The 13,893-nt window shown below is 46.7% G+C and overlaps 1 long non-coding RNA gene across 1 annotated transcript; it reads right to left on the bottom strand.

Moving 5' to 3' along the window:
* Positions 1–846: 846 nt before the first annotated feature.
* On the bottom strand, positions 847–13,255 carry LOC130126819 (uncharacterized). The gene is made up of 3 exons (XR_008811737.1): positions 13,191–13,255; positions 2,884–2,998; positions 847–985 (listed from the first exon to the last, which is right to left on the bottom strand). It is a non-coding gene; the product is annotated as an uncharacterized LOC130126819 (long non-coding RNA).
* Positions 13,256–13,893: the final 638 nt, after the last annotated feature.

The following is a 13,893-nucleotide window of genomic DNA, read 5'->3' as shown; positions in this document are numbered from 1 at the left end:
TCCATCGCCCAGCCACCCCCATGGACTTTTAATGGTCTTCATGGGTATCAGTACGCAGCAAAGGAACGTAGTGGATGAAGGACTGTAGTGAACAGGGGACAGCAGATGCGGACAGGGCCACCATCGGCAGCAGGCAGTGGCCAAGCACACTGGCCAGGCAGCCAGAAGACACTGCCAGGGAGCTCATCAGCCTGAGCAGGACATGAACCCCACCACAGCCAGTTGCACTGACCCCAGGCTTTACCTGCCTGCACGTGGAAACAAAACAAAGCAAAACCTGATTTTAGACACTTTTTAAAACGTAAGTCACTACCTCTGCCCATCCCTAAGCTGAGATGATCCTGAGGCTTATATTTCTCTGATCCTTGACCAGTGACTGCAGGTCATTTTTGCATGTACACGCTACGTAAGATACTATATCGTGTCAGTGGCCTCACACTATGTGCCACTGAGAGTCGTGCGTGCTTAATCACGTATTAATCACTTATTTTCAGGTAAGGTAAGAACTCTTTTTGCTGTGGGAGTACCAACAACAACCATGTCTCAACTTCATGATATGACGAGTTATATTTCTTGTCAGCGAAAGAGAACATCTCTTTGGTTGGGCCGGTGGAATATATTTTAAGTCCCCCGCCAGTTTGGCACAAAAACGATAGCCGTTCAGACCCTCTTGGGTGATGGTGTGCTATTTAGCTGTTTAGTGAAACCTGGAGGTCTCTGCAAACAAATGGCTCTCGCTGCCATTGTGACTGTGATTTATTTATCCAAACTAATATTGGGGCTTATTTACATATTTTGATTGTAGATTATGAAATAGCTCCTAAAACGTCTACACTCACCGTCAGCAAGGTTGCCCCTAAAGCAATGCAGAAGAGGATGGGGCCTGCCAGGTCCGTCTCGTTCGTAATGCTGCTATCTGCTGGCCTAAACGGGTTCAACACTGTAAGGGTCTTCTGCCAGGTGTGGTTAAAACTGATGCCAAGCTCTGGAAAATGAAAATGGAGGTTACATTTAGCAGTACACAACATGAGTCGCAGATACGTGTTCTATTTGCCCAGGCAAGCTTAACAAGAAGAGCAGGGTATGAGTATAAATTAACCACTGGACAAACCCTGGGTCCAAATGAATACACTATAGTGTGAAGTGAATGAGGAAATGTAATGGTGCTTCCATCGGACTACAGGACCTAACAGCTTTCCAGTCAAAAAAGCTGTCCTGTGTCATTACGTCATTCCACCCTAAATGTATTTGGTTTTTAATGTATTCTTCATTCGTCTATCCATTCCTTGTGTCTATACAATGGGGCTAGAACATTTATGAACCATTTAGAATCTTACGTATTTCTGCATAAATTTGACCTACATTGTGATCATCCAAGCCCTAAAATTAGATAAATAGAACCCAATTGAACAAATGAAAAATTGCACTTTCCTTTAACTGTTGATCATAGTTATCCAACATTAAATATCTTTATTGGAATATGGGTATGTGGCCATTTGCCTTCAGTAACTGGTGTGACCCCTTTGAGCAGCAGTAACCTCAACCAAACGTGTCCAGTAATTCAGTCCAGCACATCAGCTTGGAGGAATTTTGAACCATTCCTCCTTACAAAACTGCTTCAACTCGGTGATGTTGGTGGGCTTCCTTGCATGAACCATTCAGTGGTGTACAGACTTACTATGTGTGTAGGGTACATGTCTTGCTGCATGACCCACTTTCTACTGAGCTTTGGTTCACAGACATACATCTTGATATTCTCCTGTAGAATTTGCTGGTATAATCCAGAATTCATAGTTCCATCAATGATGGCAAGCCGTCCACGTACAGAGGCAGCAAAGCAGCCTCAAACCTTGATATACTGCCACCACCGTGCTTCACGGGTGGCATGAGGTTCCTATGTTTGAATGCAGGGTTCAGTTTTCACCAATTATAGTGCTTCTCATTAAACCAGACCTTCTACCTTGGACTCATCCGTCCACAGAACATTCTTCTCAAAGCCTTCTGGCTCATCCATGTGGTCCTTGGCAAACTTTAGATGGGCAGCGATGGTCTTCTCGGACAGCAGTGGCTTCCTCCTGGCTAGTCTGCTACGCACACTCTTCTTGTTAGTGTTGCCTGATGTGGACTCATGAACACTGACAATGTAAGAGAGGCCTGTAGATCTTTAGATGTTACCGTGGGGTTCTTGTGACTTCTCGGAATATTATACACCTTGCTCTTAGACTGATTTTTGTTGGACAGACACTCCTAGGGAGAGCAACACCGGTATTGAATGTCTTCTATTTTTGCACCATCTGCCTAACAGTTGATTGGTGGAGCCCAATCCCTTCAGAAAAAAGAAAAAAAAAACTGGCAAACTTTTCCAGCCTGGTGAGCACCAACAGCTGTTTTTCTGAAGTCCTCAGGAACCTCCTCTGATCGAGGCATGGCAAACTTTCCCAAACCTGTGGTGAAGAGCAGACTTGTTCTTTCAGTAGGGCAGGGCCTGCTGAGCTCACACCTGATTGTCACCCCGCTGATTGACTCGCCTGACTTCAATTACCCCTTTAAACGAACTGATCATCATAGAGGATCACGTGCATATTTGTTTAGTTGGGTTCTCTTTATCTAGCTTTAGGACTTAGATGAAGATCTGATCATATTTTAGTTCAAATTTATGCAGAAATACAGAAAATTTTAAAGAGTTCACAGATTTTCTAGCGCTGCTGTATGTATATATCATGTAGTACTGTAAGTACTGTATGTATACATCATGTAGTATTGTATGTACTATGTACCATGTAGTTGATATAAGTGATGTATGATATAAATCTAATCCTAGTATGAATTAATATTATGATCTAAATCTAATCATTATTGCATGATGATTGTGTGAACTTTTACCCTCAAGAAGGGGGGGGGGGTCTTCTTCATCTGTTCCAGTGTCTCTTAACATCTCACAGGGCAGTGCAGGCTGGTAGACTGGTCCTGTGTGATGCTGCCCCACTGTTCCAACGCACTGGAAGGATAAAACACGGCTTTCATCGTAAAGCCTCAGCAGACCAAGTGCGGTGTAGTGACAGAACACCGCCTAACATATGTGCTGCTGACTCACGTGGACAGGACGGCTGACAACAGTATGTACAGTAGTGAATATTTCTCCATAAACACAACTAAAATGTCCACTCATTTATCCAGGCGGCACGGTGGCGCAGTGGGTAGCGCGGTCGCCTCACAGCAGGAAGGTCCTGGGTTCGAGCCCTGGGGTAGCCCAACCTTGGTGGGTCGTCCCGGGTCGTCCTCTGTGTGGAGTTTGCATGTTCTCCCCGTGTCTGTGTGGGTTTCCTGCGGGGGCTCCGGTTTCTTCCCACAGTCCAAAGACATGTAGGTCAGGTGACTCAAAGACATGTAGGTCAGGTGACTCAAAGACATGTAGGTCAGGTGACTCAAAGACATGGAGGTCAGGTGACTCAAATACATGTAGGTCAGGTGACTCAAAGACATGGAGGTCAGGTGACTCAAAGACATGTAGGTCAGGTGACTCAGTCGTACTAAATTGTCCCTAGGGGTGGGTGTGTGTGTGTGTGTGTGTGTGTGTGTGTGTGTGTGTGTGTGTGTGTGTGTGTGTGTGTGTGTGTGTGTGTGTGTGATGGCCTGGCGGCCTGTCCAGGGTGTCTCCCCGCCTGCCACCTAATGACTGCTGGGATAGGCTCCAGCATCCCATCGGCCCTGAGAGCAGGATAAGCGGTTCAGATAATGGATGGATGGATCATTTAGCCACTTAAAAAATTAAATCAAAAGAAAATTTAAAAAAGTAATTAAAACAAGTAAATTAAAATGAAATGATTACACACTGGTCATTATTCAGACTCACTGGTACTTGGGGCTTACAGCATCATCAACATAGCTGTAGGACAATGTCTGGCCTTGGTCGTTGATGTATTATCCAGACCGGTAGAAGCCCCGATCAGACTGCTGGAAGTCCCACATGCTTCAGAGGAGCTCGTCCTGACAAAATCCAGCACAGCAAGACGGTCGTCTGGACCACGTTTTGTGTGTTGACATCTAGAACTACAAGGACTAGCGTTCTTCCCCTGCTATGACACGACGTTGTGTGTCTTTAAGTAGACAGTGCAGTGAAAGTAAATGGGCTCAACTGTTTGGCTCACAGCTCATTCTAAGTTGCTATACATAAACACTGTGATAACGAAAGTGACACACGTCACAGGGGTGTCTTGTTGGTTTTCATCCCCAGCAGCCAAAACCTCGTGGTGGCCCACTGCTGCCGTGGTGGAGATGCGCAGCTGTACAGTGTGCGTCACATCGCCCATCTCACCTAATTACACTGGAACGTACACGAATAAGTAGACACGTCGGACCCTTTAGTAAGGGACTGGTTAACTTGTCCCCCGCCGTGCGGGAGACACGGGTTCGCGTCTCGGCTGTGGCGGTCCCACCCCCGGAATTCGCTCACTATCAATTTTTCCTCTAAAAATGTGATATCAGCTATTACGTCAAAATTACATACACAAGCTCGTCACACGACCTCCCTCAGGCCAGCTGCTGCCATTCTTAAAGCAGCAATATGTACAATATGCAAAGAAGAACACACACACACCCACCTTCTGTGAGGATCCGGCCCAATCCCGGCCTCCACCCACACTCACAGACTCGGAGGGGCGCTCCCGCTAAATGCTGGAGGGCTTATGGCTGCCCGCCTGCCACGTCGTCAAGCGAACGAGGGCTCTCTCGCAGACGTGTGGAGCCCTTCACGCACACTTTCTGCAGCACATCCGCAACACGGGGTTACCAGGGGGCACTGGTGAAATTCCCATGCATGCAGGTAATGCGGCCTGCAGCAGTTCAGGGTCCACATGCAAGGACCCTCTTTATCTCTTTTCATCTCCTTATCTCGTTATGAGAGCTCCAGCTCGGAGTCTATGGTTTATGCGCACTACTACGTAGTACGTAGAGAGGTAGAGGTAGTAGAATAGAGGACCTCACGCGGCGAAAAGCCTGAAGAGTGGTGGAGGCAGGATGTGTTTATTTATTTATGTGGCTAATAATCAAGCTACACACTCGTGTTGTGTGTCCATAAAGTCTATGTGCAGACGTCACAGGAATGATGTTGTCACTGTGCGGGTGCGCTGTCACCGATTATGTTTTCACCTGCTATACAAGATCTACAGAATCACAACCCACTCATGTTTACTGCCCATGTAGGTTTGCACACACACAGAATGTGGCTGTGGTTTGGTGGCTCTCTCCGTGTACTTAACATAGAATAACAACACTACAATCTCCACATATATATATATACTACAGTGCATCCGGAAAGTAGTCACACCCCTTCACTTTCCCAACATTTTGTCATGTTACAGCCTTATTCCAAAATGGATTAAACTCCTTTTTTTCCTCATCAATCTACACACAATACCCCATAATGACGAAGTGAAAAAGGTTTTGTAGAAATTTTTGTAAATGTATTAAAAATAAAAAACTGAAATATTGCATGTACACAAGTATTCACACCCTTTGCTATGACACTCAAAATTGAGCTCAGGTTCATCCTGTTTCCACTGATCATCCTTGAGATGTTTCTACATCTTGATTGGAGTCCACCTGTAGTAAATTCAATGGATTGGACATGATTTGGAAAGGCACACACCTGTCTATATAAGGTCCCACTGTTGACAGTGCATGTCAGAGCAGAAACCAAGCCATGAAGTCAAAGGAATTGTCTGTGGACCTCCGAGACAGGATTGTATCGAGGCACAGATCTGGGGAAGGGTACAAAAAAATGTCTACAGCTTTGAAGGTCCCGAAGCACACAGTGGTCTCCATCATTCGTAAATGGAAGAAGTTTGGATCCACCAGGACTCTTCCTAGAGCTGGCCGCCCAGCCAAACTGAGCAATCGGGGGAGAAGGGCCTTGGTCAGGGAGGTGACCAAGAACCCGATGGTCACTCTGTCAGACCTCCAACGTTCCTCTGTGGAGATGGGAGAACCTTCCAGAAGGACAACCATCTCTGCAGCACTCCACCAATCAGGCCTTTATGGTAGAGTGGCCAGACGGAAGCCTCTGCTCAGTAAAAGGCACATGACAGCCCACTTGGAGTTTGCCAGAAAGCACCTAAAGGACTCTCAGACCATGAGAAACAAGATTCTCTGGTCTGATGAAACCAAGATTGAACTCTTTGGCCTGAATGCCAAACGTCACGTCTGGAGGAAACCAGGCACCTCTCATCACCTTGCTAATACCATCCCTACAGTGAAGCATGGTGGTGGCAGCATCATGCTGTGGGGATGTTCTTCAGCGGCAGGAACTGGGAGACTAGTCAGGATCGAGGGAAAGATGAATGGAGCAAAGTACAGAGAGATCCTTGATGAAAACCTGCTCCAGAGTGCTCAGGACCTCAGACTGGGGCGAAGGTTTACCTTTCAACACGACAACGACCCTAAGCACACAGCCAAGACAACGAAAGAGTGGCTTCGGGCCAAGTCTGTGAATGTCCTTGAGTGGCCCAGCCAGAGCCCAGACTTGAACCCAATTAGACATCTCTGGAAAAGACCTGAAAATAACTGTGCAGCGACACTCCCCATCTAACCTTACAGAGCTCGAGAGGATCTGCAGAGAAGAATGGGAGAAATACCCCAAATATACGTATGCACAAGGACTAACTTATACAGGAGAAATAAGAGGCAATAAAGTGCAGTGGTGCAGAGAATATATCAGAGATGCTGAGCAGGTTACCTAAATGTTGTTAAATAGGCTGGTCTACCACTATCCTGGCCTTGCTGTCATGACTCCTCTTCTAGAGCAGGAGTCAGGAGTCAGGAACACTTTGTCATTTCACTTCATGCTCTTGTGTACATGAAATGAAACGAAATGCCATTTCCCCCAGCCCACAGCAGTACAACACACAGACAACCACACATCCCCAAACTGCAAATACACACACATCCAGACTAATACACATACACAAACTAAACAAAAAAAATCACTGTCCAAGGGAACAAACGCCAGCCAGGATGACTGTCGAAACTGCCGGTCTACATGGGCTAGCAGTTAGCTTAGCCCACCCCGCTTCCACGTCCCGTCAGACCACGAAGCAGACCCTGCTCTCCCAGCTGATCCAGCGCCAGCTCTCCCAGCCAGACACCCTCGACACACCTCCCCGCACTCCTCACCACGACATCAAAAACACCACAGTCAACACCAGGTGAGGCCGCCGCCAGACCACCCTCGGTGTTGTCGGAACTGCCAGTCTGCATGGGCTAGCAGTTAGCTTAGCTTAGCAGTTAGCTTAGCTTAGCTCTCCCAGCCATCAAACGAAGACAATACTTGGACGCAGACGTGGACAAAGACACCGCATGGACGGTACTGGGTGAGGCCGCCGCAAACGTGAATTCGCACAGCCATCATCCCTCACCGGAAGCGGGGGGGGGGTCACAAAAATAGCCCTTCGGTCTCCTCGTAATAATCTCATTTAGGCGTCAACTGCAGTGCATTTGGCTGCTGCTGGTCATTTTAAAGCTGCGTGGTTTCACTTCTTTCATTCACTACCAACGGTACCTTATGTTACGTCTAATTATGATGGGCAGTCCAGGGCCGCGCTGAGTATCCTGCACTGGGGCCCAGCGCTGACTCGTCATGCTGCTGCCAAGGGAAACCTGGAAGCATCCTACACTGGGGCCCAGCACTGACTCGTCACGCTGCTGCCAGGGGAAACCTGGAAGCATCCTACACTGGGGCCCAGCACTGACTCATCATGCTGCTGCCAGGGGAAACCTGGAAGCATCCTACACTGGGGTCCAGCGCTGACTCGTCATGCTGCTGCCAGGGGAACCCTGGAAGTGTTAGAATCAGAAAGAAAAAAGAGTTAAACAAACAAGCATGGAAGGACACATGGGCGCATGGGTGTTCAGCCTTACCTCAGGATTCTGTTTCTTAGCCCATGTACTCGGGCAGAGGCTCTGTCTGGTGTTATCTTCATGACCACTCTTTGAAGAAACTCGAAGGTGTACTTCATTGCCCCTGGATACTCAAGATTGACACAATAGATAACACCCATAAGCATGGCAAAGCCGCATGCCACATCTTTAGTGTTGTGAAGGACGATGCTCTCCTCGACCACAACTGCCACTTGGAAGATCTCACGTGGAAAAGCATCCCGTTCTGAACCTTTGTAGCCTATCAGCAGGCCAAGTTGCATCCCCTTCATGGCTTGATCCAGAGTATCAGCATAAGCCTTGAAAAGCAAACAACAGTGTGCGTGTGTGTGACTTTTTTCATCTTTAGGTACATAAGCTTTACAATACTAGCTCAAAATTCAGTCCTAAAATTACCGCAAAGTCACACCCCCATTAGTTGTCGCCAGTCTGAACCAGCATCAGTCCTGGTAACTCCAAACATGAATTCATTATCAGAATTTCCACTCTTTAAATGCTGTCTCTCTAGTGATGCAGAGGGGAAAAACATGCCTGCCAAATTCAGTACTTACACAGCTAATTGTTTTTTAAAAATCAAGTAAAATATATATACACATCTGCTGTTTTCCAACATAGAAAAAGTTTGGGTCTTACATCACACATCCTGATGGATCTTTGCCTGTTATATAGTGAGGCAAACCAATCAGAGCAGCAGTCTTTCTCCTCTCATTTGTGTCCTACAAGACAAAGAAACGTACCAAAATGAACATAATAAAGCAAACATAACAAATTCTGCCTAATTTTATGGTCATCTGCTCCCTCACTTACATGTTTTTCAAGGCAGTCCAAAATGTCTTGCAGTGACTTCTTCTTTCCAGATTTGGTTGCTGCTCTGTACAATTCAAGCAGCCTTGGGACCAGGCCATCAAGTCCTTCAAGAAAAGACTCCAGAGGGTCTGAGGTGACAATCCTCTTGAGCTCCGCCCTGATCTGAGGAAACAGACAGATACAAAAATTTTAGTCCAACATATTTTTGAACAGGACACTGTATACATCATCTGACATAACATGCTTCAATTTCTTTGTGGAGTTAATTCACAATCCTGTTAGTGATTACCTGTCTGTCATGGAACAGAGCTGGCCATGTGGACATGACTTCTGTGATGAGAGGCTGGTCTCCAATAATCTCTTCTCTGCGCTGGCAAAACATAGCAGCCATCAAATCTTCTACCAGCCGGTGACCGGGGTCTGTTTTCAGTATTTCAAGCTCCATCGTCTTGCGTTTCTCCTCCATGTTTTCAGGACTCTGTCCTTCAGTGAGAGACAGAGCCAATATGGCGCCAATCACCTTCTCCCTCTCTCTTTAAAACCAACAGGTAAATCTCGGGCTGAACACAGACACCTCAACGAGGATAACTTTGCCTAACAGAAAGAAAAAAAACCCAAAACTTTGCACGGTTATATTATTAACTTAAGCATCCCCAAATCCTCTCAAGTTTTCTCCAGCAGCTAACGAGCAACACAGTCTGGGCTACGGCTAATTGCTGATACAACGGCGCCACCCACACGTAATCATGGGCCATGACTAATTACCGACAGTCGACATACTGAGTGTTGTATGGCGACAGAATAGTACCAAAAAGCGCTCGCGCGATAAAACGTGCATTCGGGCGTATTATATTATTTCACACACGCAGATATTAACTGCGAGCGCGCAAATTATCTCTGTGCGCGCGCACTCCGAGGAAACTGCTCCCCGAGCGAGGAAAAAAATGCTGCGAGCGAGGAGGAATCTGTGACCAGCGCGCCAAACAACCAACCACTCGAAAATCACTCCGCTCTCTCCAAGTGAATTTCTGCTCTCTCGCCTGAAACTTTTGGCACAGTGGGGGAGGGACACAGGGGCGGTATTGGTACAGTGGGGGAGGGAACCAGGAGGGCGGCACTGGATCTGCTGTGATTGGTCGTTTCTGAAGAGCGACATTTGATTGACAGCCCTCCTTTCAGAAAGCCCGGGAAAGTGAACTCCCAGTCCCTGAAGAAGACGCCATTACCACTTCGTTTTCGAACTCCGCTGCTGAGCAGGCATTTTTTCAGGTAGGATAACCTGGATTGAATTCGACTATTTGCAATGAATGAAAATAGTGGCTTTAGTAGAGTTTCATGAAAATATGTTTCTGAGAAATATGTTGTGTAGTGTAGTTAACTTAATTACCAGCATTAGTCTGCGTGCATTCTAGCTAGATGAAATTTTACACAAGCCACTGTTTTCGTTCATCACAAATGCCCGAATTCAGCCAAGGGTTTCTTACCTGAAGGAACCTCTGCCCAGACGCCGTTGTCTTCTGCGTTTCAGCAGACTTCCATGAGAAAAGGGCTGTCAATCAAATGTCGCTCTTCAGAAACGACCTATCACAGCAGAGTCAGTACCGCCCATGGTTCCCTCCCTCACAGTGCCAATACCGCCCCTGGTTCCCTCCCCCACTGTGCCAATACCGCGCCTGGTTCCCTCCCCCACTGTACCAATACCGCCCCTGGTCCCCCCCCCCCACTGTGCCTAACCGCCCCTGGTTCCCTCCCCCACTGTGCCAATACCGCCCCTGGTTCTCTCCCTCACAGTGCCAATACCGCCCCTGGTTCCCTCCCCCACTGTACCAATACCGCCCCTGCTACTGGAAGCACTACCGTTACTATCCTCTGATGCTGGCGGCTCTCCGGGCTGCAACGACAACGTTGTGGTTGTGTTTGGGCGGGGTTGTTGCCGGTCCTCTGGTCTTTGATCAGTGACAGTGCTGCTAATGCTAACGTTACCGCTATTGCTAGCCTCGTCGTCAGTCGTCAGATCCACCCGATCTTCGCGGTTGTCCTGAGAGGTCTCGGGCGGCTGACTGAGATGAAACATAATTTGTAAGAGGACGACACGACGCAATTAGCTTCTTCTTACTTTCTTGCTTCTTGCGTTTGAATGAGCCTGATTCGTGTTTTTTCTTCTCCGTTTTGAAGTTCCCTCAAATTCATTCATAAAACTGTCCAGTTCTGTCAAGTGTAAAAATGCTTACTCACTCCCCCTTCTGGCAGTGTGACGCAGTTACACCTCACAACCAATCACAGCTGGATCACAGCTCCGACGCATTCATGAATAGTCGTAAAAAAGGCTACAGCCTTTATAGGGGCCGTTAATATCTATGTATAGGGGCCCCGTACTGCACTGTATTTTTTGTCATTAGCCGACTTTACGAGTGTGCCACTGAATGCGCCGGAGTCCCGAGACCTGGTGCGTTCACGGACGCTCGTAAACTCGGCAACAGAGCTCCAAACGGGGCCCCCCGACCTTGTGGGCCCTGGGGCGACCGCCCCCATGCCCCCGCTCTGGCTCCGCCACAGCACTCTAGGAAAGCACCTGGTACTCGCCGACCCCCTCTCCAGAGCGCCTACAGGCAATGGTGAGCTTACAACAGATGAGGATATTCAATGCCATGTGAACATGGTGTCTGTTGCGCTGCCTGTCAGATGCAAAGTCGAGGCAGATAGCAGAGGCAACAGCAAAGGACACAGAGCTGCAGCATGTAACTCGAAACATGGATGAGGGATGGCCAGTGGGTTCATGTCCACAGTTTTACCATGTCAGAAGTGAACGTAGTATTGTGGATGGAATGTTGTTAAAAAAGGGCAGTATTGTCATCCCACAAGCTTTGAGAATGGATATACTACGCAGGATACATGAAGGCCACCTTGGCATTGAAAAGTGCAAAAGGAGGGCAAGAGAGTCAGTCTTCTGGCCCGGAATTAACAAAGACATTGAAACAATGGTAAGAAAATGTGACACATGCCAGAAACATAGAAACAAGCAGAGCAAAGAGCCCATGGTTGTAGCTGATGTGCCAACAGCACCATGGCACAAAGTGGGAATGGACTTGTTTCACCTCAGAGGTAAAGACTAATTAGTGGTAACTGACTACTATTCCAACTTTCCTGAAATGGCATTATTAGCAAATACGTCGTCAACTTGTGTCATAACACGTGAGCTCAATCTTCTCCAGGCATGGCATTCCACACACCATGGTGAGTGACAACGTCCCATGCTTTAGCAGCAGAGAATGGCAGAGGTTTGCAGGGCAATATGACTTCCAGCATGTGACGTCAAGTCCACACTATGCACAGGCACAGTTGAATGAGCAAGCTGAAAAGGGAGTCCACATTCTCAAGGAACTCCTAAAGAAGGCAGCCGACTGACTCGGATCCATATTTGGCTCTACTCAGTTACAGAGCATCACCTCTCCAGTGCGGCCTATCACCTGCTGAGCAGCTGATGAAGAGGAAGCTCTGCACGACCCTGCCAAGTCACCCAAACAACAAATTAAGACGAAAGAAACCCTCAAAGCTGGAATACAAGCTGCGGCAGCAGAAAATGAGAGAAAAGTCATTCTACAACAGAACAGCCAAGCATCTTCCTCCACTGCCAAGCAATGACACAGTAAGGTTTGAGGATGCTGATGGATGGAAGACAAAAGCGACGGTTCTGCAAGAGGTAGCGCCACGATCATTCATGGTGAGAACTGAGGACGGCCCAATCCTCAGACACAATCGTCACAGTCTGTTAAAGACTCCACCAGAGACTGTCGGTGAGCTCAGTGAAGCCCACAGTGAATCAGTCCATCTACACACCTCCTATGGACTGTAACACAGACACCAACACAAACATTCCGTATTCTGTCCTCGGCACATGAGTTCTGTGCAGTGCCTAGACAGATAGCTAACACGAACGAGGGACAAAGCTTTCCACTGGAGTAGTTTAATCACTCGTTGCAATTTTGTAAAACTGAAACACATAAAGCACAATGTGAACACATTAAAATAAGAATATTAAACAATTGTGACCTCAATTAACATGTTTCTTTTACAGGTACCCTCACCAGGATCAACATTCACAAAGGTATGTACAATCCAAATTTCAACATAACAAACTTTTCCTATGTAACAATAAACGATAGCTCTATTAATAGAGAACTTCCTTCCAGTTTCAAATAATGTTGGGTAAGTATATGGTAGGTAAACTACAGAGCACACTAAACAGAACAATGAATGTGATGCACAGCTATCAGCAAGTAACGCCAGGCTACCATGCACGAGGCTAGGCTAACGGTATATAGCTAACACACACACACACACACACACACAACAACCGACGTAACGTTAAACACTCATAGAAACCCATGACTTAACTTTTCCCATAACACACATTCATTTCTAACTTAAACACGAAATAACACCATACTTACTAATAGATCTACTCTACGGGACACAAAAACAACTGTAGAGCACATCCATTAATGTTAGTTTTCTGTTTTCAGGCGAACTCATACTGAAAGGAAATGCCGTTATGACAACATGGGCTGGCACCGCATCACTTCCTTGCAGGAGCAATAACCCTTCCGCCAGTAGGTGGAACTATAGTTTCAAAACGCTAATAACAGAAATGACAGGAGTCAGCACATTCCAATTGAGTCTGAGTTGAGAAGGTCCGCAAGAGAAATCAGAAAGCCTGATAGACTGAACTTATGAATAAAAGGAAATGCAAGAAATTCTAAAAAAAAGAAAAAGAAATATCAAGAATTGTATATTGGTCAATGTTGTTAATGTGAAGAATTGCATGTTGGTCAATGTTGTTACTGTGTTCTTGCAGGCCTTGTTGTTGGCCTAGATTTATATTTATGCAGGTTAATTCATGCTATGTATGCTGCATATGTGCTTTGAGGTTATGTTAAATGAGATATGGTTGAGACAGCTGACACTAGTGATTTGATAGTTTACTTCTGTTGCATTTTGCCTCAAAGGAAGGGGATGTGATGATTGGATGGTGTTACACGTTCTACCCACTAGGGGGAAGTAGCTGTTAGTGCTACCTGAGAGAACTAGGTAGGATTACATGAAGAAGACACACCAAGCATACACACGGATTTAACCTAATGAGTAGTTTAATAA

The sequence above is a fragment of the Lampris incognitus genome, chromosome 16, assembly GCF_029633865.1.
Source record: "Lampris incognitus isolate fLamInc1 chromosome 16, fLamInc1.hap2, whole genome shotgun sequence".
Classification (NCBI taxonomy): Eukaryota; Metazoa; Chordata; class Actinopteri; order Lampriformes; family Lampridae; genus Lampris; species Lampris incognitus.
Note: the sequence above shows the minus strand (reverse complement) of the source record. Positions and strands in the feature narration are given on the sequence as shown.